Source organism: Osmia lignaria, unplaced genomic scaffold (genome assembly GCF_051020975.1).
Source record: "Osmia lignaria lignaria isolate PbOS001 unplaced genomic scaffold, iyOsmLign1 scaffold0003, whole genome shotgun sequence".
Taxonomy (NCBI): Eukaryota; Metazoa; Arthropoda; class Insecta; order Hymenoptera; family Megachilidae; genus Osmia; species Osmia lignaria.
The window spans coordinates 25,355,168-25,382,621 of record NW_027478160.1 but is presented as its reverse complement, the minus strand read 5'-3'; positions in this window follow the sequence as shown (position 1 = coordinate 25,382,621).

Sequence of the window (27,454 nt, the reverse complement as noted above, 5' to 3'; positions counted from 1 at the left end):
ACAAAAAAGGTCTCTTAACATTTTGCCATAGCTCGCTTCGTTTCCGAGATATTTGCAGATTTATCTCAAGGGAAGGGGCCTGACGGACATATTTCGAGATATTTCTTCTTCTTGTTGTTCTTCTTCTGCACAGCTAAGCTGGAAGTGGCATTGGCAGCTCGCAATAGTGCAGAGTTATCTCAAAGAAAGGGGCCACGGTGTTTCTGTATCTCTATTATGTTGGTGCGGCTTCGGAACTTTTAAATATCTTGATATATCTCGAGATCTACGCATCTGATCAAAAAATATCATAGAACATAAAAAGTAGGAAACCTAATTTTCTACAAAAAAGGTCTCTTAACATTTTGCCGTAGCTCGCTTCGTTTCCGAGATACTTGCCGATTTATCTCAAGGGAAGGGGCCTAACGGACATATTTCGAGCTATTTCTTCTTCTTGTTGTTCTTCTTCTGCACAGCTAAACTGGAAGTGGCATTTGCAGCTCGCAATAGTGCAGAGTTATCTCAAAGAGAGGGGCCACGGTGTTTCTGTATCTCTATTATGTTGGTGCGGCTTCGGAACTTTTAAATATCTTGATATATCTCGAGAACTACGCATCTGATCAAAAAATATCATACAACATAAAACGTAGGAAACTTAATTCTCTACAAAAAAGGTCTCTTAACATTTTGCCATAGCTCGCTTCGTTTCCGAGATATTTGCAGATTTATCTCAAGGGAAGGGGCCTAACGGACTTATTTCGAGATATTTCTTCTTCTTGTTGTTCTTCTTCTGCACAGCTAAACTGGAAGTGGCATTTCCAGGTCGCAATAGTGCAGAGTTATCTAAAAGAAAGGAGCCACGGTGTTTCTGTATCTCTATTATGTTGGTGCGGCTTCGGAACTTTTAAATATCTTGATATATCTCGAGAACTACGCGTCTGATCAAAAAATATCATAGAACATAAAAAGTAGGAAACATAATTCCATACAAAAAAGGTCTCTTAACATTTTGCCATAGCTCGCTTGGTTTCCGAGATATTTGCAGATTTATCTCAAGGGAAGGGGCCTGACGGACATATTTCGAGATATTTCTTCTTCTTGTTGTTCTTCTTCTGCACAGCTAAGCTGGAAGTGGCATTTGCAGCTCGCAATAGTGCAGAGTTATCTCAAAGAAAGGGGCCACGGTGTTTCTGTATCTCTATTATGTTGGTGCGGCTTCGGAACTTTTAAATATCTTGATATATCTCGAGATCTACGCATCTGATCAAAAAATATCATAGAACATAAAAAGTAGGAAACTTAATTCTCTACAAAAAAGGTCTCTCAACATTTTGCCATAGCTCGCTTCGTTTCCGAGATACTTGCCGATTTATTTCAAGGGAAGGGGCCTGACGGACATATTTCGAGATATTTCTTCTTCTTGTTGTTCTTCTTCTGCACAGCTAAGCTGGAAGTGGCATTTGCAGCTCGCAATTGTGCAGAGTTATCTCAAAGAGAGGGGCCACGGTGTTTCTGTATCTCTATTATGTTGGTGCGGCTTCGGAACTTTTAAATATCTTGATATATCTCGAGAACTACGAATCTGATCAGAAAATATCATAGAACATAAAAAGTAGGAAACTTAATTCTCTACAAAAAAGGTCTCTTAACATTTTGCCATAGCTCGCTTCGTTTCCGAGATATTTGCAGATTTATCTCAAGGGAAGGGGCCTGACGGACATATTTCGAGATATTTCTTCTTCTTGTTGTTCTTCTTCTGCACAGCTAAGCTGGAAGTGGCATTTGCAGCTCGCAATAGTGCAGATTTATCGCAAAGAAAGGGGCCACGGTGTTTCTGTATCCCTATTATGTTGGTGCGGCTTCGGAACTTTTAAATATCTTGATATATCTCGAGAACTACGCATCTGATCAAAAAATATCATAGAACATAAAAAGTAGGAAACCTAATTTTCTACAAAAAAGGTCTCTTAAGATTTTGCCGTAGCTCGCTTCGTTTCCGGGATATTTGCAGATTTATCTCAAGGGAAGGGGTCTGACGGACATATTTCGAGATATTCCTTCTTCTTGTTGTTCTTCTTCTGCACAGCTAAGCTGGAAGTGGCATTTGCAGCTCGCAATAGTGCAGAGTTATCGCAAAGAAAGGGGCCACGGTGTTTCTGTATCTCTATTATGTTGGTGCGGCTTCGGAACTTTCAAATATCTTGATATATCTCGAGAACTACGCATCTGATCAAAAAATATCATAGAACATAAAAAGTAGGAAACCTAATTTTCTACAAAAAAGGTCTCTCAACATTTTGCCGTAGCTCGCTTCGTTTCCGAGATACTTGCCGATTTATCTCAAGGGAAGGGGCCTAACGGACTTATTTCGAGATATTTCTTCTTCTTGTTGTTCTTCTTCTGCACAGCTAAACTGGAAGTGGCATTCCCAGGTCGCAATAGTGCAGAGTTATCCAAAAGAAAGGAGTCACGGTGTTTCTGTATCTCTATTATGTTGGTGCGGCTTCGGAACTTTTAAATATCTTGATATATCTCGAGAACTACGTGTCTGATCAAAAAATATCATAGAACATAAAAAGTAGGAAACATAATTCCATACAAAAAAGGTCTCTTAACATTTTGCCATAGCTCGCTTCGTTTCCGAGATATTTGCAGATTTATCTCAAGGGAAGGGGCCTGACGGACATATTTCGAGATATTTCTTCTTCTTGTTGTTCTTCTTCTGCACAGCTAAGCTGGAAGTGGCATTTGCAGCTCGCAATAGTGCAGAGTTATCTCAAAGAAAGGGGCCACGGTGTTTCTGTATCTCTATTATGTTGGTGCGGCTTCGGAACTTTTAAATATCTTGATATATCTCGAGATCTACGCATCTGATCAAAAAATATCATAGAACATAAAAAGTAGGAAACTTAATTCTCTACAAAAAAGGTCTCTCAACATTTTGCCATAGCTCGCTTCGTTTCCGAGATACTTGCCGATTTATCTCAAGGGAAGGGGCCTGACGGACATATTTCGAGATATTTCTTCTTCTTGTTGTTCTTCTTCTGCACAGCTAAGCTGGAAGTGGCATTTGCAGCTCGCAATTGTGCAGAGTTATCTCAAAGAGAGGGGCCACGGTGTTTCTGTATCTCTATTATGTTGGTGCGGCTTCGGAACTTTTAAATATCTTGATATATCTCGAGAACTACGAATCTGATCAGAAAATATCATAGAACATAAAAAGTAGGAAACTTAATTCTCTACAAAAAAGGTCTCTTAACATTTTGCCATAGCTCGCTTCGTTTCCGAGATATTTGCAGATTTATCTCAAGGGAAGGGGCCTGACGGACATATTTCGAGATATTTCTTCTTCTTGTTGTTCTTCTTCTGCACAGCTAAGCTGGAAGTGGCATTTGCAGCTCGCAATAGCGCAGAGTTATCGCAAAGAAAGGGGCCACGGTGTTTCTGTATCTCTATTATGTTGGTGCGGCTTCGGAACTTTTAAATATCTTGATATATCTCGAGAACTACGTGTCTGATCAAAAAATATCATAGAACATAAAAAGTAGGAAACATAATTCCATACAAAAAAGGTCTCTTAACATTTTGCCATAGCTCGCTTCGTTTCCGAGATATTTGCAGATTTATCTCAAGGGAAGGGGCCTGACGGACATATTTCGAGATATTTCTTCTTCTTGTTGTTCTTCTTCTGCACAGCTAAGCTGGAAGTGGCATTTGCAGCTCGCAATAGTGCAGAGTTATCTCAAAGAAAGGGGCCACGGTGTTTCTGTATCTCTATTATGTTGGTGCGGCTTCGGAACTTTTAAATATCTTGATATATCTCGAGATCTACGCATCTGATCAAAAAATATCATAGAACATAAAAAGTAGGAAACTTAATTCTCTACAAAAAAGGTCTCTCAACATTTTGCCATAGCTCGCTTCGTTTCCGAGATACTTGCCGATTTATCTCAAGGGAAGGGGCCTGACGGACATATTTCGAGATATTTCTTCTTCTTGTTGTTCTTCTTCTGCACAGCTAAGCTGGAAGTGGCATTTGCAGCTCGCAATTGTGCAGAGTTATCTCAAAGAGAGGGGCCACGGTGTTTCTGTATCTCTATTATGTTGGTGCGGCTTCGGAACTTTTAAATATCTTGATATATCTCGAGAACTACGAATCTGATCAGAAAATATCATAGAACATAAAAAGTAGGAAACTTAATTCTCTACAAAAAAGGTCTCTTAACATTTTGCCATAGCTCGCTTCGTTTCCGAGATATTTGCAGATTTATCTCAAGGGAAGGGGCCTGACGGACATATTTCGAGATATTTCTTCTTCTTGTTGTTCTTCTTCTGCACAGCTAAGCTGGAAGTGGCATTTGCAGCTCGCAATAGTGCAGAGTTATCGCAAAGAAAGGGGCCACGGTGTTTCTGTATCTCTATTATGTTGGTGCGGCTTCGGAACTTTTAAATATCTTGACATATCTCGAGAACTACGCATCTGATCAAAAAATACCATAGAACATAAAAAGTAGGAAACCTAATTTTCTACAAAAAAGGTCTCTTAACATTTTGCCGTAGCTCGCTTCGTTTCCGAGATATTTGCAGATTTATCTCAAGGGAAGGGGTCTGACGGACATATTTCGAGATATTCCTTCTTCTTGTTGTTCTTCTTCTGCACAGCTAAGCTGGAAGTGGCATTTGCAGCTCGCAATAGTGCAGAGTTATCGCAAAGAAAGGGGCCACGGTGTTTCTGTATCTCTATTATGTTGGTGCGGCTTCGGAACTTTTAAATATCTTGATATATCTCGAGAACTACGCATCTGATCAAAAAATATCATGGAACATAAAAAGTAGGAAACCTAATTTTCTACAAAAAAGGTCTCTTAACATTTTGCCGTAGCTCGCTTCGTTTCCGAGATACTTGCCGATTTATCTCAAGGGAAGGGGCCTAACGGACATATTTCGAGATATTTCTTCTTCTTGTTGTTCTTCTTCTGCACAGCTAAACTGGAAGTGGCATTTGCAGCTCGCAATAGTGCAGAGTTATCTCAAAGAGAGGGGCCACGGTGTTTCTGTATCTCTATTATGTTGGTGCGGCTTCGGAACTTTTAAATATCTTGATATATCTCGAGAACTACGCATCTGATCAAAATATATCATACAACATAAAACGTAGGAAACTTAATTCTCTACAAAAAAGGTCTCTTAACATTTTGCCATAGCTTGCTTCGTTTCCGAGATATTTGCAGATTTATCTCAAGGGAAGGGGCCTAACGGACTTATTTCGAGATATTTCTTCTTCTTGTTGTTCTTCTTCTGCACAGCTAAACTGGAAGTGGCATTTCCAGGTCGCAATAGTGCAGAGTTATCTAAAAGAAAGGAGCCACGGTGTTTCTGTATCTCTATTATGTTGGTGCGGCTTCGGAACTTTTAAATATCTTGATATATCTCGAGAACTACGCGTCTGATCAAAAAATATCATAGAACATAAAAAGTAGGAAACATAATTCCATACAAAAAAGGTCTCTTAACATTTTGCCATAGCTCGCTTCGTTTCCGAGATATTTGCAGATTTACCTCAAGGGAAGGGGCCTGACGGACATATTTCGAGATATTTCTTCTTCTTGTTGTTCTTCTTCTGCACAGCTAAGCTGGAAGTGGCATTGGCAGCTCGCAATAGTGCAGAGTTATCTCAAAGAAAGGGGCCACGGTGTTTCTGTATCTCTATTATGTTGGTGCGGCTTCGGAACTTTTAAATATCTTGATATATCTCGAGATCTACGCATCTGATCAAAAAATATCATAGAACATAAAAAGTAGGAAACTTAATTCCCTACAAAAAAGGTCTCTCAACATTTTGCCATAGCTCGCTTCGTTTCCGAGATACTTGCCGATTTATCTCAAGGGAAGGGGCCTGACGGACATATTTCGAGATATTTCTTCTTCTTGTTGTTCTTCTTCTGCACAGCTAAGCTGGAAGTGGCATTTGCAGCTCGCAATAGTGCAGAGTTATCGCAAAGAAAGGGGCCACGGTGTTTCTGTATCTCTATTATGTTGGTGCGGCTTCGGAACTTTTAAATATCTTGATATATCTCGAGAACTACGCATCTGATCAAAAAATATCATAGAACATAAAAAGTAGGAAACCTAATTTTCTACAAAAAAGGTCTCTTAACATTTTGCCGTAGCTCGCTTCGTTTCCGAGATACTTGCCGATTTATCTCAAGGGAAGGGGCCTAACGGACATATTTCGAGATATTTCTTCTTCTTGTTGTTCTTCTTCTGCACAGCTAAACTGGAAGTGGCATTTGCAGCTCGCAATAGTGCAGAGTTATCTCAAAGAGAGGGGCCACGGTGTTTCTGTATCTCTATTATGTTGGTGCGGCTTCGGAACTTTTAAATATCTTGATATATCTCGAGAACTACGCATCTGATCAAAAAATATCATACAACATAAAACGTAGGAAACTTAATTCTCTACAAAAAAGGTCTCTTAACATTTTGCCATAGCTCGCTTCGTTTCCGAGATATTTGCAGATTTATCTCAAGGGAAGGGGCCTAACGGACTTATTTCGAGATATTTCTTCTTCTTGTTGTTCTTCTTCTGCACAGCTAAACTGGAAGTGGCATTTCCAGGTCGCAATAGTGCAGAGTTATCTAAAAGAAAGGAGCCACGGTGTTTCTGTATCTCTATTATGTTGGTGCGGCTTCGGAACTTTTAAATATCTTGATATATCTCGAGAACTACGCGTCTGATCAAAAAATATCATAGAACATAAAAAGTAGGAAACATAATTCCATACAAAAAAGGTCTCTTAACATTTTGCCATAGCTCGCTTCGTTTCCGAGATATTTGCAGATTTATCTCAAGGGAAGGGGCCTGACGGACATATTTCGAGATATTTCTTCTTCTTGTTGTTCTTCTTCTGCACAGCTAAGCTGGAAGTGGCATTTGCAGCTCGCAATAGTGCAGAGTTATCTCAAAGAAAGGGGCCACGGTGTTTCTGTATCTCTATTATGTTGGTGCGGCTTCGGAACTTTTAAATATCTTGATATATCTCGAGATCTACGCATCTGATCAAAAAATATCATAGAACATAAAAAGTAGGAAACTTAATTCTCTACAAAAAAGGTCTCTCAACATTTTGCCATAGCTCGCTTCGTTTCCGAGATACTTACCGATTTATCTCAAGGGAAGGGGCCTGACGGACATATTTCGAGATATTTCTTCTTCTTGTTGTTCTTCTTCTGCACAGCTAAGCTGGAAGTGGCATTTGCAGCTCGCAATTGTGCAGAGTTATCTCAAAGAGAGGGGCCACGGTGTTTCTGTATCTCTATTATGTTGGTGCGGCTTCGGAACTTTTAAATATCTTGATATATCTCGAGAACTACGCATCTGATCAAAATATATCATACAACATAAAACGTAGGAAACTTAATTCTCTACAAAAAAGGTCTCTTAACATTTTGCCATAGCTCGCTTCGTTTCCGAGATATTTGCAGATTTATCTCAAGGGAAGGGGCCTGACGGACATATTTCGAGATATTTCTTCTTCTTGTTGTTCTTCTTCTGCACAGCTAAGCTGGAAGTGGCATTGGCAGCTCGCAATAGTGCAGAGTTATCTCAAAGAAAGGGGCCACGGTGTTTCTGTATCTCTATTATGTTGGTGCGGCTTCGGAACTTTTAAATATCTTGATATATCTCGAGATCTACGCATCTGATCAAAAAATATCATAGAACATAAAAAGTAGGAAACTTAATTCCCTACAAAAAAGGTCTCTCAACATTTTGCCATAGCTCGCTTCGTTTCCGAGATACTTGCCGATTTATCTCAAGGGAAGGGGCCTGACGGACATATTTCGAGATATTTCTTCTTCTTGTTGTTCTTCTTCTGCACAGCTAAGCTGGAAGTGGCATTTGCAGCTCGCAATAGTGCAGAGTTATCGCAAAGAAAGGGGCCACGGTGTTTCTGTATCTCTATTATGTTGGTGCGGCTTCGGAACTTTTAAATATCTTGATATATCTCGAGAACTACGCATCTGATCAAAAAATATCATAGAACATAAAAAGTAGGAAACCTAATTTTCTACAAAAAAGGTCTCTTAACATTTTGCCGTAGCTCGCTTCGTTTCCGAGATACTTGCCGATTTATCTCAAGGGAAGGGGCCTAACGGACATATTTCGAGATATTTCTTCTTCTTGTTGTTCTTCTTCTGCACAGCTAAACTGGAAGTGGCATTTGCAGCTCGCAATAGTGCAGAGTTATCTCAAAGAGAGGGGCCACGGTGTTTCTGTATCTCTTGTTACGTGGCCGACGGCTTGGCAGCGCGCGTGGCTATCAGAGGCTTTTTGATTGGCGGCCGCGTAACTTATTTTATTATCAATACAACCCGAGCGGTAAGATTGTATTGTGGTAGGAACTGTCACAAGGTTTCACTGGGTTTAAAGGAGAATGCTAATGTGGGTTTGACACAGCAATGTATATATTCTACAATCTTGGTCTATTACAGATGTTGTTGTCGCGAATATAGGTGTATAATGTGATATATTACCTATTTCCACTATGCTCGGTGTTCACGCACTGGCAATGCGGGGGTGTTGTGTGTGGTTAATTGTAATGCCAAATAGAAACACGACTCGCGGATTCTATAAGGTGAATGTTGCTCGAAGGGGACTTCAACCCGATCTCACTAATAGTAACCAACTCACTACCGTACACGACGTGCTCGACACGAGATGAACTCTGGTACTGCCCCCGATCGTTGGTACGAACGGGTTTATATACTAATTAAGAAGGGTGGTCTGGTTACTATTCGAGTGATCAGGCTGGGTCCACCTGCCTCTGCGACAGTTTAGAGTGGTTGCATCTGCTATTTGATTACGGCGGACCCATTGCTTTCCCAAGTGTTTGGTTCTGCTATCGGTGGGCCTTCTGTTTATTACGAGAGTAAATGGTCGGTTTGCCCGAGAGTTTTCCTTTCCAGATGTTTAAGCTTATTTGAAAGGAGACACGTTTGATAAAAACGGTCTGTCTACGTGACACCTCCCCCCTTAGATGAAACATCGCGGTAATCGTGATGCTTTCAATTGGAAAGGAAAACACTCACTAGAATGTGTTGAAGTTTTGGTGTTGTAATGCAATATGTCGGGTGTTATGTGTGATGTGTGTGTACTTATCGCTACGTGTGATGGTTGGTGATGCTGCTAACTGCGGTATGAAGTCGAAGCGTACGTCTGGGTCCAGGCTGCCTCGATCGGATTTGTCTCTCGGTGTACCAGGTTGGTACTATTGCAGGCGGTGGTATGGGTTGGTTTGCTCTTTGGTATTCCATTTCCATGATGATGGCGGCAATACACTCCTCGCAGTGGTAGGCGGCCTGCAACTCCATCAGGGGCGCGCTGCAAATATCGCAGGCCCCAGGCGGATATGCCGTTGGTAGTGGATAGTGTACCTCCACCATGTCATAGATCCTTGCTGCTCCAAGGGCTGCTTCGAGAGCACACTGCATACAGACAATGCCAACGTCTAATCTGTAGCAAGTGCTGCGCATGCACAGGCGGGCCGTCAAGTTCATCAGCAGCTCGATGCGACTGGTGTCCCTCTCAGTTGGTTGTTCATATCTGTTACATTAATGATCTCATATGGCCCTACATAATGTGGATCAAATTTACTAATTCGTGGTTCTAGCAATGCATAAGCATAATCGCCTACATTGAATTCTACCGGTCGGGAATGTTTATCATAGTACTTCTTCGAACGGTGCTTGGAGGCAATCAAATTATCGGCTGCTATGTTGCGGATTTTTATAGTATGAGTTATTAATTCTGTTAAATAGTCGCCATATGATTTTAACCTTTCGCCAGTTGGAAACGAACTTGGTTCACGGGCTGGTTTTCCAAATATTAATTCATATGGAGAGAAATTTGTTGCTTCATGTACGGAAGTATTATAAGAAAACATGGCAAATGGTATTAATAGGTCCCAATCTTCATAATTATCCATGTAATGTTTAAGATATTCTGTTAGTACTATATGACTTCGTTCTAGTGATCCATTAGTTTGTGGTCTGTATCCAGAAGTTGTGATTTGTTTGATTTTGAATATTTCTGAAAGATTTTTCATTAAGCTTCCGATAAAACTAGTTCCCTTGTCTGTTAATATTGCTCGTGGTGTTCCATATATGGCAATAAAATGTCTCGCGAAAGCGTCTGCTATTGTGGCTGCTCTAATGTTTGGTATTGCTACTGCTATACAATATTTCGTTAAACAATCTTGCATTGTGAGAATGTATTTATTTCCGCTAGGCGTTAAAGGTAAAGGTCCTACGGTGTCTAAAGCAACTTTATCAAATGGTTCTATCGGGGTATCGGTAATTAACATTGGTTGACGAGTTTTTGCTCTAACTAATTTCTCTTCTTGACAGCTTGGACATTTCCTGATATAATTTCGTATTTCGTTGTGCATTTCTGGCCATTGATATTTCGCTCTGATGCGTTTATATGTTTTTGTGACTCCTTTATGTCCTCCTATCAAACTGTCGTGAGCTTCGCGAATTATTTGTAATTGATCTTCTTCTGATGGTGTAATCGTTGAACAATTGCATATGATGATTTTCTGTGTTGTACCGTTGAAAACGTCCTTTATTAATTTAGTTAATTCATTGGTTGGTAATTTATGAAAATCTCCGACTGCTGATATTCTAAATGATTTAATTGGATTTTGATCTAAATGCTGTTTCAGTGTTTGTAGTCCGTTTAGTATATCTTCACTTTTAATGGTGTCGTAAAAATTATCTGATATTATTATACTGTAAACTTTGTATGAGCCATTTGCTGATTCTATTACGTCTCCTTTCTGCGGTTTCTTTGACATGAGCTGTTGTAAATCTATTGCTTCTGTGTCCAGTAACAGTTTTCCAATGGGGGTTACCAATTTACAGTCCGCAGGTATGAAATGTGCGTAATGACCTTCCTCGGTGGTCAGGGTGTTTGGAGAGATAATAACCTCAAGTGTCTGTGAAGGTTGCACTTTTCTTCGCAGGTCATCTCCCTCCGTGGAAAGAGTGTCTGTGTCAAGAAGTGTGAGCGGATAAGGGTCAACGGTACGGTCAAAGTTTTCCTGTGGTTGCTGGATTGCCGTTCCTATTGTTTCGTTAACAGGTTGTGGTTGTAAAATTCCCTCATTTGTTACAAGTGATAATGGTGTATGGTTAAGTAAATCCTGTTGCGGGTTTGCGATTATCGTGTTTTCCGTAATGGTATTTTCTGATGGTTCTTCGAATGAAATCAAGTTTACGTCTTCTTCTGTCGATGTGATTTTAGTAGAATTTGCTTGCGGATGAAAGTTTATTGTTTCCATGTGTTCATCTGGCATACTTATCTCGTGCGATAAGTTAGGTAAGACTCTCGGTCTATCTGCTATTGGAGAATGTTGAACCTTCCCACGGGCTGGTTCTTCATCAGAGCTAGTGTTTTCCTCTTGATATTTCGGTCTCCTTTCCCTGTCCCTTTGTAGTTGCCGCACACGAAATCCTATGGAATCCGTGTCGATTTCTGGTTTCTGTCCTATGTGCTTGTAATCGGGGTCTTGAGGATCTCGGGGTATAAGTGGTAAGCAAGATGGTACTGGGTTACGTGATAATGCGTCTGCGTTCTTGTTCGTCTTTCCTGCTTTATGGATAACCTGATATTCGTACTCTAAGAGTCTGAGTCTCCACTTCATAAGTCGTGATGTCGGATCCGTGACAGAGTGTAACCAGACTAACGGTCGGTGATCTGTGACGAGTGTGAATTTTGTTCCATAAAGATACGGTCTGAAATATTGTACTGCGTAAACCATTGCAAGACATTCCTTTTCTGTAGCAGAATAATTCCTTTCGGCTTTATTTAAGGTACGAGATGCGTAGGCAATTGGTAGATCGTTTCCTATTTCTCCTTGACTAAGTACAGCTCCAATTGCGTAATCTGATGCGTCAGTGGTAACAATGAACGGTCGATTAAAATCCGGATATTGTAAAATTGGTTGTGTACAGAGTTCGTCGCGTAAATTTTCAAAACTTTTTTGCTGGTCTTCGGTCCACTTAAAACGAATTCCTTTACCTAATAATTGAACTAATGGTTTTGATTTAATAGAATAATCTTTTATGAAACGGCGATAATATCCTGTCAGTCCCAAGAACTGCTGGACATTTTTCTGTGTTTTAGGAATGGGAAATTCTTTTACAGCTTGTAATTTACGAGGATCTGGCTTAACACCATTTTCTGTTAAAATGTGTCCTAAATAAGTAACCTCCTTACGTAAGAATTCGCATTTATCAATCTGCAGTGTAAGTCCAAATTCTCTGAGCCGATTGAGTAATTTTTTTACTTTTATTTCATGTTCTCGTAGTGATGAAGAGAAAACAACCATATCGTCTATGAATACATGAGCGTTCTCTAGACCAGATATAACTTGATTCATTAAGCGTTGAAATGTCGGTGGTGCATTTTTTAAACCAAATGGCATGCGTACAAATTCAAAATGCCCATCCGGTGTTGTGAATGCTGTTTTCGGACAATCCTTAGGATCCATTTGAACTTGATGAAATCCATTTGCTATATCAAAAATTGTGAAATATTTTGCTCCTCCCAATTTATCTAGAATTTCGGTGATATTCGGCAAAGGAAATTTATCACTCAAAGACTTTTCGTTTAAGGCTCGGAAATCGATTACCATACGCCAACGCTTATTGCCCTTAGCGTCTGGTTTCTTTGGTACAATCCATAACGGAGAATTATATGGTGAACTAGATGGCTGTATGACTCCTTGTAATAACAGAGCCTTTACTTGACGTTGTATTTCGTCTTGGTGTACTGGTGGATATCGGTATTGTCTTGTATTAATCGGTACGTCATCTGTTGTATGAATTGAATGGTAAAAATTCGGTACTTCTCCTAGTTTGTCTCCAGGCAAGTAAAATCTGTCTGAAAATTCGTCGACGATGTTGAATACATGTTTACGTTCTTCTGCATTGAGATGATCGGTTCTTAAAAGATTTCTAATTCGTGTTGCTCTATTTTCTGGTGTGTTTTCGGTCATATATGAAGAAATTGGGTCGTCGTCCGACGAGTCGTAAATATCGTAAGGATGAATGTATTGAGGTTCAATTTCGATGTCTACATCGTCTTCTCCGGTATTCGTTGCTAACGCGTAACAAATGCCGTCACGATTATATACTGCTGCTTCGCCAATGTATATATTTTCTGATGTTTTGAGTCGCGGTAAGTATCCCTCTTTAATATTTGGATTAGCTATGTGAATTGCAATTTGTTTTGTTGTTCGAGCTTCGATACGGTGTTTAGTCGATTTCGGATTTTTCTGCTGAGCTAAATCTCGGTAATTTGAAAAACGAAGTGGTCGAATAGGTTTATCTTTCAATACTAGTGTTCCATGATAATATGAAATTTCTGCTTCTTCTTGTAATAAAAATGGGCTGCCTATAATTCCATCGGCTTCTATTGCAAGGTTCTCTACTACGTAAAATAATGCAGGCTTACCGTGAATGTGAAGAATTGTGGTTCCTATGCTATAAATAGGTGATTTTGTAAGTCCTGTGATTTCAATAACTTCTTTAGTGATACGTTTGGCTTGATCTCCGAGAACATTGCGCACTATTAAGTTAACTGCCGCGCCACCGTCAATTAAAAATTCAGCTGTTTCTAATTCTAATTCCGGAACTTTGATTTTTATTCTTGGTGCTGGGGTTTCCTTGATGAGGATTCTCCCGTGAATCTGACTATCTTTTGGCGAGGTCTTTGCAGATCGCTCACCGCCTCGCCTTTCCGTTGAGCGTTTTCTGAGTTTAAAGACTTGTTTGATTCGACTGAAGAATTTCGAGAGTATGATCGCTGTCTGAAATTTTGCGAATTCCTCCTACAACGTTTTTCATCGTGTCCTTGGGTATCACATCGCCAACAATATAGCTGCGAAGTATCATCCTTTTCACTGCGTTTTAAAACTGTAAACCGTTTTTCATCTTGATCTGTGCGTGGTGAATTTGAACGATAAGAAGGTGAATTCGATTGATTCCTGGATCGCACAGTCCATGCTGATGTACGTGGTCGTCCTTCTCTCTCGTCTTCAGAGTTAGATGGTCTCCTCTGTCGATCTCTATATCGATCGTGTCGTGTTGGAGATTGAGGGTATGAAATTTCATTTCGACGTTCGTTGCTGTGGTGATCCCTGTTGTTCCAGCCTCCTGGTGATGTGTTTCGTGCCAAATCACGACGACTTCTTAATTTCCTGTCTACCTCTAGCACAGCGTCAAAAGCTTCCTCTAAGTTTTTAATGTCTCTATTTTGTGCTGATACCTTAAAAGAGATGCGGTCTGGTAATCCATCTAGGAAATTTTCTAAAATATCCATTTCCATTTGTTTAATATTTTCCTCTGAATGTCTAGGATATTTCTCTTTAATCGCTCCTCTTGTACAATAAACAAGATGGCTTGTTCTATCGATGTAGTTTCTCAAACTTTCGTATTCCCTAATTTGAAGCCTGGCAATTTCTGTTTGAAATTGCGATAAGCTCTTTCCTGGTCCAAATCTTCTCTTCAAATGCTTGATCAACGCGGATACCGAAGTGAATTGATGTTCTAAAGTACTTCTTCGCGCCGGACCGGTGAGTTTAGTTAAAATAATTGTAAGGTATTCCCTTTCTGTTCCCTCAGGAATCAAGGTCAATCCATCTTCTACCAGTTGTGCAAAACGTGATAAAGGTGGATTCTCACCATCAAATGTTGGTATTGTTAACGCAACATTTTGTATGCAGGATCTTTGTGTCAAAAGTGTCATAGAATTTGCGATCGAAACTGTTAAGTTCATAAGATCGGCTGAAGAAATATTGGCTTGTTCATTCGCCATGTTGAATGAATTTGTTGGTTAAAGAATGTAACTAGGAAAACTAGTATATACCTCTTGTTACCCGATTGACTAGGAAAACTAGTATACAATCGTTGTTCAACAAAGTAATAGCCGTGTGTCAAATTCCACGAAAGTAATTATGCCAGTGAAAATGATCTATGTGACTGTATCCCACCGCTGTCACCAGTTCTGTTACGTGGCCGACGGCTTGGCAGCGCGCGTGGCTATCAGAGGCTTTTTGATTGGCGGCCGCGTAACTTATTTTATTATCAATACAACCCGAGCGGTAAGATTGTATTGTGGTAGGAACTGTCACAAGGTTTCACTGGGTTTAAAGGAGAATGCTAATGTGGGTTTGACACAGCAATGTATATATTCTACAATCTTGGTCTATTACAGATGTTGTTGTCGCGAATATAGGTGTATAATGTGATATATTACCTATTTCCACTATGCTCGGTGTTCACGCACTGGCAATGCGGGGGTGTTGTGTGTGGTTAATTGTAATGCCAAATAGAAACACGACTCGCGGATTCTATAAGGTGAATGTTGCTCGAAGGGGACTTCAACCCGATCTCACTAATAGTAACCAACTCACTACCGTACACGACGTGCTCGACACGAGATGAACTCTGGTACTGCCCCCGATCGTTGGTACGAACGGGTTTATATACTAATTAAGAAGGGTGGTCTGGTTACTATTCGAGTGATCAGGCTGGGTCCACCTGCCTCTGCGACAGTTTAGAGTGGTTGCATCTGCTATTTGATTACGGCGGACCCATTGCTTTCCCAAGTGTTTGGTTCTGCTATCGGTGGGCCTTCTGTTTATTACGAGAGTAAATGGTCGGTTTGCCCGAGAGTTTTCCTTTCCAGATGTTTAAGCTTATTTGAAAGGAGACACGTTTGATAAAAACGGTCTGTCTACGTGACACTCTATTATGTTGGTGCGGCTTCGGAACTTTTAAATATCTTGATATATCTCGAGAACTACGCGTCTGATCAAAAAATATCATAGAACATAAAAAGTAGGAAACATAATTCCATACAAAAAAGGTCTCTTAACATTTTGCCATAGCTCGCTTCGTTTCCGAGATATTTGCAGATTTATCTCAAGGGAAGGGGCCTGACGGACATATTTCGAGATATTTCTTCTTCTTGTTGTTCTTCTTCTGCACAGCTAAGCTGGAAGTGGCATTTGCAGCTCGCAATAGTGCAGAGTTATCTCAAAGAAAGGGGCCACGGTGTTTCTGTATCTCTATTATGTTGGTGCGGCTTCGGAACTTTTAAATATCTTGATATATCTCGAGATCTACGCATCTGATCAAAAAATATCATAGAACATAAAAAGTAGGAAACTTAATTCTCTACAAAAAAGGTCTCTCAACATTTTGCCATAGCTCGCTTCGTTTCCGAGATACTTGCCGATTTATCTCAAGGGAAGGGGCCTGGCGGACATATTTCGAGATATTTCTTCTTCTTGTTGTTCTTCTTCTGCACAGCTAAGCTGGAAGTGGCATTTGCAGCTCGCAATTGTGCACAGTTATCTCAAAGAGAGGGGCCACGGTGTTTCTGTATCTCTATTATGTTGGTGCGGCTTCGGAACTTTTAAATATCTTGATATATCTCGAGAACTACGAATCTGATCAGAAAATATCATAGAACATAAAAAGTAGGAAACTTAATTCTCTACAAAAAAGGTCTCTTAACATTTTGCCATAGCTCGCTTCGTTTCCGAGATATTTGCAGATTTATCTCAAGGGAAGGGGCCTGACGGACATATTTCGAGATATTTCTTCTTCTTGTTGTTCTTCTTCTGCACAGCTAAGCTGGAAGTGGCATTTGCAGCTCGCAATTGTGCAGAGTTATCTCAAAGAGAGGGGCCACGGTGTTTCTGTATCTCTATTATGTTGGTGCGGCTTCGGAACTTTTAAATATCTTGATATATCTCGAGAACTACGAATCTGATCAGAAAATATCATAGAACATAAAAAGTAGGAAACTTAATTCTCTACAAAAAAGGTCTCTTAACATTTTGCCATAGCTCGCTTCGTTTCCGAGATATTTGCAGATTTATCTCAAGGGAAGGGGCCTGACGGACATATTTCGAGATATTTCTTCTTCTTGTTGTTCTTCTTCTGCACAGCTAAGCTGGAAGTGGCATTTGCAGCTCGCAATAGTGCAGAGTTATCGCAAAGAAAGGGGCCACGGTGTTTCTGTATCTCTATTATGTTGGTGCGGCTTCGGAACTTTTAAATATCTTGATATATCTCGAGAACTACGCATCTGATCAAAAAATATCATAGAACATAAAAAGTAGGAAACCTAATTTTCTACAAAAAAGGTCTCTTAACATTTTGCCATAGCTCGCTTCGTTTCCGAGATATTTGCAGATTTATCTCAAGGGAAGGGGCCTGACGGACATATTTCGAGATATTTCTTCTTCTTGTTGTTCTTCTTCTGCACAGCTAAGCTGGAAGTGGCATTTGCAGCTCGCAATTGTGCAGAGTTATCTCAAAGAGAGGGGCCACGGTGTTTCTGTATCTCTATTATGTTGGTGCGGCTTCGGAACTTTTAAATATCTTGATATATCTCGAGAACTACGAATCTGATCAGAAAATATCATAGAACATAAAAAGTAGGAAACTTAATTCTCTACAAAAAAGGTCTCTTAACATTTTGCCATAGCTCGCTTCGTTTCCGAGATATTTGCAGATTTATCTCAAGGGAAGGGGCCTGACGGACATATTTCGAGATATTTCTTCTTCTTGTTGTTCTTCTTCTGCACAGCTAAGCTGGAAGTGGCATTTGCAGCTCGCAATAGTGCAGAGTTATCGCAAAGAAAGGGGCCACGGTGTTTCTGTATCTCTATTATGTTGGTGCGGCTTCGGAACTTTTAAATATCTTGATATATCTCGAGAACTACGCATCTGATCAAAAAATATCATAGAACATAAAAAGTAGGAAACCTAATTTTCTACAAAAAAGGTCTCTTAACATTTTGCCATAGCTCGCTTCGTTTCCGAGATATTTGCAGATTTATCTCAAGGGAAGGGGCCTAACGGACTTATTTCGAGATATTTCTTCTTCTTGTTGTTCTTCTTCTGCACAGCTAAACTGGAAGTGGCATTTCCAGGTCGCAATAGTGCAGAGTTATCTAAAAGAAAGGAGCCACGGTGTTTCTGTATCTCTATTATGTTGGTGCGGCTTCGGAACTTTTAAATATCTTGATATATCTCGAGAACTACGCGTCTGATCAAAAAATATCATAGAACATAAAAAGTAGGAAACATAATTCCATACAAAAAAGGTCTCTTAACATTTTGCCATAGCTCGCTTCGTTTCCGAGATATTTGCAGATTTATCTCAAGGGAAGGGGCCTGACGGACATATTTCGAGATATTTCTTCTTCTTGTTGTTCTTCTTCTGCACAGCTAAGCTGGAAGTGGCATTGGCAGCTCGCAATAGTGCAGAGTTATCTCAAAGAAAGGGGCCACGGTGTTTCTGTATCTCTATTATGTTGGTGCGGCTTCGGAACTTTTAAATATCTTGATATATCTCGAGAACTACGAATCTGATCAGAAAATATCATAGAAGATAAAAAGTAGGAAACTTAATTCTCTACAAAGAAGGTCTCTTAACATTTTGGCATAGCTCGCTTCGTTTCCGAGATATTTGCAGATTTATCTCAAGGGAATGGGCCTGACGGACATATTTCGAGATATTTCATCTTCTTGTTGTTCTTCTTCTGCACAGCTAAGCTGGAAGTGGCATTTGCAGCTCGCAATAGTGCAGAGTTATCGCAAAGAAAGGGGCCACGGTGTTTCTGTATCTCTATTATGTTGGTGCGGCTTCGGAACTTTTAAATATCTTGATATATCTCGAGAACTACGCATCTGATCAAAAAATATCATAGAACATAAAAAGTAGAAAACCTAATTTTCTACAAAAAAGGTCGCTTAACTTTTTGCCGTAGCTCGCTTAGTTTCCGAGATATTTGCAGATTTATCTCAAGGGAAGGGGCCTGACGGACATATTTCGAAATATTTCTTATTCTTGTTGTTCTTCTTCTCCACAGCTAAGCTGGAAGTGGCATTTGCAGCTCGCAATAGTGCAGAGTTATCTCAAAGAAAGGGGCCACGGTGTTTCTGTACCTCTATTATGTTGGTGCAGCTTCGGAGCTTTTAAATATCTTGATATATCTCGAGAACTACGCATCTGATCAAAAAATATCATAGAACATAAAAAGTAGGAAACTTAATTCTCTACAAAAAAGGTCTCTTAACGTTTTGCAATAGCTCGCTTCGTTTCCGAGATATTTGCAGATTTATCTCAAGGGAAGGGTCCTGATGGACATATTTCGAGATATTTCTTCTTCTTGTTGTTCTTCTTCTGCACAGCTAAACTGGAAGTGGCATTTCCAGCTCGCAATCGTGCAGAGTTATCTCAAAGAAAGGGGCCACGGTGTTTCTGTATCTCTATTATGTTGGTGCGGCTTCGGAACTTTTAAATATCTTGATATATCTCGAGAACTACGCCTCTCATCGAAAAATATCATAGAACATAAAAAGTAGGAAACTTAATTCTCTACAAAAAAGGTCTCTTAACATGTTGACATAGCTCGCTTCGTTTCCGAGATATTTGCAGATTGATCTCAAGGGAAGGGGCCTGACGGACATATTTCGAGATATTTCTTCTTCTTGTTGTTCTTCTTCTGCACAGCTAAGCTGGAAGTGGCATCTGCAGCTCGCAATAGTGCAGAGTTATCTCAAAGAAAGGGGCCACGGTGTTTCTGTATCTCTATTATGTTGGTGCGGCTTCGGAACTTTTAAATATCTTGATATATCTCGAGATCTATGCATCTGATCAAAAAATATCATAGAACATAAAAAGTAGGAAACTTAATTCTCTACAAAAAAGGTCTCTCAACATTTTGCCATAGCTCGCTTTGTTTCCAAGATACTTGCCGATCTATCTCAAGGGAAGGGGCCTGACGGACATATTTCGAGATATTTCTTCTTCTTGTTGTTCTTCTTCTGCACAGCTAAGCTGGAAGTGGCATTTGCAGCTCGCAATTGTGCAGAGTTATCTCAAAGAGAGGGGCCACGGTGTTTCTGTATCTCTATTATGTTGGTGCGGCTTCGGAACTTTTAAATATCTTGATATATCTCGAGAACTACGAATCTGATCAGAAAATATCATAGAACATAAAAAGTAGGAAACTTAATTCTCTACAAAAAAGGTCTCTTAACATTTTGCCATAGCTCGCTTCGTTTCCGAGATATTTGCAGATTTATCTCAAGGGAAGGGGCCTGACGGACATATTTCGAGATATTTCTTCTTCTTGTTGTTCTTCTTCTGCACAGCTAAGCTGGAAGTGGCATTTGCAGCTCGCAATAGTGCAGAGTTATCGCAAAGAAAGGGGCCACGGTGTTTCTGTATCTCTATTATGTTGGTGCGGCTTCGGAACTTTTAAATATCTTGATATATCTCGAGAACTACGCATCTGATCAAAAAATATCATAGAACATAAAAAGTAGGAAACCTAATTTTCTACAAAAAAGGTCCCTTAACATTTTGCCGTAGCTCGCTTCGTTTCCGAGATACTTGCCGATTTATCTCAAGGGAAGGGGCCTAACGGACATATTTCGAGATATTTCTTCTTCTTGTTGTTCTTCTTCTGCACAGCTAAACTGGAAGTGGCATTTGCAGCTCGCAATAGTGCAGAGTTATCTCAAAGAGAGGGGCCACGGTGTTTCTGTATCTCTATTATGTTGGTGCGGCTTCGGAACTTTTAAATATCTTGATATATCTCGAGAACTACGCATCTGATCAAAAAATATCATACAACATAAAACGTAGGAAACTTAATTCTCTACAAAAAAGGTCTCTTAACATTTTGCCATAGCTCGCTTCGTTTCCGAGATATTTGCAGATTTATCTCAAGGGAAGGGGCCTAACGGACTTATTTCGAGATATTTCTCCTTCTTGTTGTTCTTCTTCTGCACAGCTAAACTGGAAGTGGCATTTCCAGGTCGCAATAGTGCAGAGTTATCTAAAAGAAAGGAGCCACGGTGTTTCTGTATCTCTATTATGTTGGTGCGGCATCGGAACTTTTAAATATCTTGATATATCTCGAGAACTACGCGTCTGATCAAAAAATATCATAGAACATAAAAAGTAGGAAACATAATTCCATACAAAAAAGGTCTCTTAACATTTTGCCATAGCTCGCTTCGTTTCCGAGATATTTGCAGATTTATCTCAAGGGAAGGGGCCTGACGGACATGTTTCGAGATATTTCTTCTTCTTGTTGTTCTTCTTCTGCACAGCTAAGCTGGAAGTGGCATTTGCAGCTCGCAATAGTGCAGAGTTATCTCAAAGAAAGGGGCCACGGTGTTTCTGTATCTCTATTATGTTGGTGCGGCTTCGGAACTTTTAAATATCTTGATATATCTCGAGAACTACGCATCTGATCGAAAAATATCATAGAACATAAAAAGTAGGAAACTTAATTCTCTACAAAACAGGTCTCTAAACATTTTGCCATAGCTCGCTTCGTTTCCGAGATATTTGCAGATTTATCTCAAGGGAAGGGGCCTGACGGACATATTTCGAGATATTTCTTCTTCTTGTTGTTCTTCTTCTGCACAGCTAAGCTGGAAGTGGCATTTGCAGCTCGCAATTGTGCAGAGTTATCTCAAAGAGAGGGGCCACGGTGTTTCTGTATCTCTATTATGTTGGTGCGGCTTCGGAACTTTTAAATATCTTGATATATCTCGAGAACTACGAATCTGATCAGAAAATATCATAGAAGATAAAAAGTAGGAAACTTAATTCTCTACAAAGAGGGTCTCTTAACATTTTGGCATAGCTCGCTTCGTTTCCGAGATATTTGCAGATTTATCTCAGGGGAATGGGCCTGACGGACATAGTTCGAGATATTTCATCTTCTTGTTGTTCTTCTTCTGCACAGCTAAGCTGGAAGTGGCATTTGCAGCTCGCAATAGTGCAGAGTTATCGCAAAGAAAGGGGCCACGGTGTTTCTGTATCTCTATTATGTTGGTGCGGCTTCGGAACTTTTAAATATCTTGATATATCTCGAGAACTACGCATCTGATCGAAAAATATCATAGAACATAAAAAGTAGGAAACTTAATTCTCTACAAAACAGGTCTCTTAACATTTTGCCATAGCTCGCTTCGTTTCCGAGATATTTGCAGATTTATCTCAAGGGAAGGGGCCTGACGGACATATTTCGAGATATTTCTTCTTCTTGTTGTTCTTCTTCTGCACAGCTAAGCTGGAAGTGGCATTTGCAGCTCGCAGTAGTGCAGAGTTATCTCAAAGAAAGGGGCCACGGTGTTTCTGTATCTCTATTATGTTGGTGCGGCTTCGGAACTTTTAAATATCTTGATATATCTCGAGAACTACGCATCTGATCAAAAAATATCATAGAACATAAAAAGTAGGAATCCTAATTTTCTACAAAAAAGGTCTCTTAACATTTTGCCGTAGCTCGCTTCGTTTCCGAGATATTTGCAGATTTATCTCAAGGGAAGGGGCCTGACGGACATATTTCCAGATATTTCTTCTTCTTGTTGTTCTTCTTCTGCACAGCTAAGCTGGAAGTGGCATTTGCAGCTCGCAATAGTGCAGAGTTATCTCAAAGAAAGGGACCACGGTGTGTCTGTATCTCTATTATGTTGGTGCGGCTTCGGAACTTTTAAATATCTTGATATATCTCGAGAACTACGCATCTGATCGAAAAATATCATAGAACATAAAAAGTAGGAAACTTAATTCTCTACAAAAGAGGTCTCTTAACATTTTGCCATAGCTCGCTTCGTTTCCGAGATATTTGCAGATTTATCTCAAGGGAAGGGGCCTGACGGACATATTTCGAGATATTTCTTCTTTTTGTTGTTCTTCTTCTGCACAGCTAAGCTGGAAGTGGCATTTGCAGCTCGCAATAGTGCAGAGTTATCTCAAAGAAAGGGGCCACGGTGTTTCTGTATCTCTATTATGTTGGTGCGGCTTCGGAACTTTTAAATAGCTTGATATATCTCGAGAACTACGCATCCGATCAAAAAATATCATAGAACATAAAAAGTAGGAAACTTAATTCTCTACAAAAAAGGTCTCTTAACATTTTGCCATAGCTCGCTTCGTTTCCGAGATATTTGCAGATTTATCTCGAGGGAAGGGGCCTGACGGACATATTTCGAGATATTTCTTCTTCTTGTTGTTCTTCTTCTGCACAGCTAAGCTGGACGTGGCATTTACAGCTCGCAATAGTGCAGAGTTATCTCAAAGAAAGGGGCCACGGTGTTTCTGTATCTCTATTATGTTGGTGCGGCTTCGGAACTTTTAAATATCTTGATATATCTCGAGAACTACGCATCTGATCAAAAAATATCATGGAACATAAAAAGTAGGAAACTTAATTCTCAACAAAAAAGGTCTCTTAACATTTTGCCATAGCTCGCTTCGTTTCCGAGATATTTGCAGATTTATCTCAAGGGAAGGGGCCTGACGGACATATTTCGAGATATTTCTTCTTCTTGTTGGTCTTCTTCTGCACAGCTAAGCTGGAAGTGGCATTTGCAGCTCGCAATGGTGCAGAGTTATCTCAAAGAAAGGGGCCACGGTGTTTCTGTATCTCTATTATGTTGGTGCGGCTTCGGATCTTTTAAATATCTCGATATATCTCGAAAACTACGCTTCTGATCAAAAAATATCATAGAACCTAAATTGTGGGAAATATAATTCTCTACAAAAAAGGTGTCTTAACATTTTGCCGTAGCTCGCTTCGTTTCCGAGATATTTGCAGATTTATCTCAAGGGAAGGGGCCTGACGGACATATTTCCAGATATTTCTTCTTCTTGTTGTTCTTCTTCTGCACAGCTAAGCTGGAAGCGGCATTTGCGGCTCGCACTAGTGCAGAGTTATCTCAAAGAAAGGGGCCACGGTGTTTCTGTATCTCTATTATGTTGTTGCGGCTTCGGAACTTTTAAATATCTTGATATAACGCGAGAACTACGCATCCGATCAAAAAATATCATAGAACATAAAAAGTAGGAAACTTAATTCTCTACAAAAAAGGTCTCTTAACATTTTGCCATAGCTCGCTTCGTTTCCGAGATATTTGCAGATTTATCTCGAGGGAAGGGGCCTGACGGACATATTTCGAGATATTTCTTCTTCTTGTTGTTCTTCTTCTGCACAGCTAAGCTGGAAGCGGCATTTGCGGCTCGCACTAGTGCAGAGTTATCTCAAAGAAAGGGGCCACGGTGTTTCTGTATCTCTATTATGTTGTTGCGGCTTCGGAACTTTTAAATATCTTGATATAACGCGAGAACTACGCATCCGATCAAAAAATATCATAGAACATAAAAAGTAGGAAACATAATTCTCTACAAAAAAGGTCTCTTAACATTTTGCCATAGCTCGCTTCGTTTCCGAGATATTTGCAGATTTATCTCGAGGGAAGGGGCCTGACGGACATATTTCGAGATATTTCTTCTTCTTGTTGTTCTTCTTCTGCACAGCTAAGCTGGAAGCGGCATTTGCGGCTCGCACTAGTGCAGAGTTATCTCAAAGAAAGGGGCCACGGTGTTTCTGTATCTCTATTATGTTGGTGCAGCTTCGGATCTTTTAAATATCTCGATATATCTCGAAAACTACGCTTCTGATCAAAAAATATCATAGAACATAAATTGTAGGAAACATAATTCTCTACAAAAAAGGTCTCTTAACATTTTGCCATAGCTCGTTTCGTTTCCGAGATATTTGCAGATATATCTCAACGGAAGGGGCCTGACGGACATATTTCGAGATATTTCCTCTTCTTGTTGTTCTTCTTCTGCACAGCTAAACTGGAAGTGGCATTTCCAGCTCGCAATAGCGCAGAGTTATCTCAAAGAAAGGGGCCACGGTGTTTCTGTATCTCTATTATGTTGGTGCGGCTTCGGATCTTTTAAATATCTCGATATATCTCGAAAACTACGCTTCTGATCAAAAAATATCATAGAACCTAAATTGTGGGAAATATAATTCTCTACAAAAAAGGTCTCTTAACATTTTGCCATAGCTCGCTTCGTTTCCGAGATATTTGCAGATTTATCTCGAGGGAAGGGGCCTGACGGACATATTTCGAGATATTTCTTCTTCTTGTTGTTCTTCTTTTGCACAGCTAAGCTGTAAGCGGCATTTGCGGCTCGCACTAGTGCAGAGTTATCTCAAAGAAAGGGGCCACGGTGTTTCTGTATCTCTATTATGTTGGTGCAGCTTCGGATCTTTTAAATATCTTGATATATCTCGAGAGCTACGCATCCGATCAAAAAATATCATAGAACATAAAAAGTAGGAAACTTAATTCCCTACAAAAAAGGTCTCTTAACATTTTGCCATAGCTCGCTTCGTTTCCGAGATATTTGCAGATTTATCTCGAGGGAAGGGGCCTGACGGACATATTTCGAGATATTTCTTCTTCTTGTTGTTCTTCTTCTGCACAGCTAAGCTGGACGTGGCATTTACAGCTCGCAATAGTGCAGAGTTATCTCAAAGAAAGGGGCCACGGTGTTTCTGTATCTCTATTATGTTGGTGCGGCTTCGGAACTTTTAAATATCTTGATATATCTCGAGAACTACGCATCTGATCAAAAAATATCATAGAACATAAAAAGTAGGAAACTTAATTCTCTACAAATAAGGTCTCTTAACATTTTGCCATAGCTCGCTTCGTTTCCGAGATATTTGCAGATTTATCTCAAGGGAAGGGGCCTGACGGACATTTTTCGAGATATTTCTTCTTCTTGTTGTTCTTCTTCTGCACAGCTAAGCTGGAAGTGGCATTTGCAGCTCGCAATAGTGCAGAGTTATCTCGAAGAAAGGGGCCACGGTGTTTCTGTATCTCTATTATGTTGGTGCGGCTTCGGAACTTTAAAATATCTTTATATATCTCGAGAACTACGCATCTGATTAAAAAATATCATAGAACGTAAAAAGTAGGAAACTTAATTCTCTACAAATAAAGTCGCTTAACATTTTGCCATAGCTCGCTTCGTTTCCGAGATATTTGCAGATTTATCTCAAGGGAAGGGGCCTGACGGACATATTTCGAGATATTTCTTCTTCTTGTTGTTCTTCTTCTGCACAGCTAAGCTGGAAGTGGCATTTGCAGCTCGCAATAGTGCAGAGTTATCTCAAAGAAAGGGGCCACGGTGTTTCTGTATCTCTATTATGTTGGTGCGGCTTCGGAACTTTTAAATATCTTGATATATCTCGAGAACTACGCATCTGATCAAAAAATATCATAGAACATAAAAAGTAGGAAACTTAATTCTCTACAAAAAAGGTCTCTTAACATTTTGCCATAGCTCGCTTCGTTTCCAAGATACTCGCAGATTTATCTCAAGGGAAGGGGCCTGACGGACATATTTCGAGATATTTCTTCTTCTTGTTGGTCTTCTTCTGCACAGCTAAGCTGGAAGTGGCATTTGCAGCTCGCAATAGTGCAGAGTTATCTCGAAGAAAGGGGCCACGGTGTTTCTGTATCTCTATTATGTTGGTGCGGCTTCGGATCTTTTAAATATCTCGATATATCTCGAAAACTACGCTTCTGATCAAAAAATATCATAGAACCTAAATTGTGGGAAACATAATTCTCTACAAAAAAGGTCTCTTAACATTTTGCCATAGCTCGCTTCGTTTCCGAGATATTTGCAGATTTATCTCAAGGGAAGGGGTCTGACGGACATATTTCGAGATATTTCTTCTTCTTGTTGTTCTTCTTCTGCACAGCTAAGCTGGAAGTGGCATTTGCAGCTCGCAATAGTGCAGAGTTATCTCAAAGAAAGGGGCCACGGTGTTTCTGTATCTCCATTATGTTGGTGCGGCTTCGGAACTTTTAAATAGCTTGATATATCTCGAGAACTACGCATCCGATCAAAAAATATCATAGAACGTAAAAAGTAGGAAACTTAATTCTCTACAAAAAAGGTCTCTTAACATTTTGCCATAGCTCGCTTCGTTTCCGAGATATTTGCAGATTTATCTCGAGGGAAGGGGCCTGACGGACATATTTCGGGATATTTCTTCTTCTTGTTGTTCTTCTTCTGCACAGCTAAACAGGAAGTGGCATTTCCAGCTCGCAATAGTGCAGAGTTATCTGAAAGAAAGGGGCCACGGTGTTTCTGTATCTCTATTATGTTGGTGCGGTTTCGGAACTTTTAAATATCTTGATATATCTCGAGAACTACGAATCTGATCAAATAATATCATAGAACATAAAAAGTAGGAAACTTAATTCTCTACAAATAAGGTCTCTTAACATTTTGCCATAGCTCGCTTCGTTTCCGAGATATTTGCAGATTTATCTCAAGGGAAGGGGCCCGACGGACATATTTCGAGATATTTCTTCTTCTTGTTGGTCTTCTTCTGCACAGCTAAGCTGGAAGTGGCATTTGCAGCTCGCAATAGTGCAGAGTTATCTCAAAGGAAGGGGCCACGGTGTTTCTGTATCTCTATTATGTTGGTGCAGCTTCGGATCTTTTAAATATCTTGATATATCTCGAGAGCTACGCATCCGATCA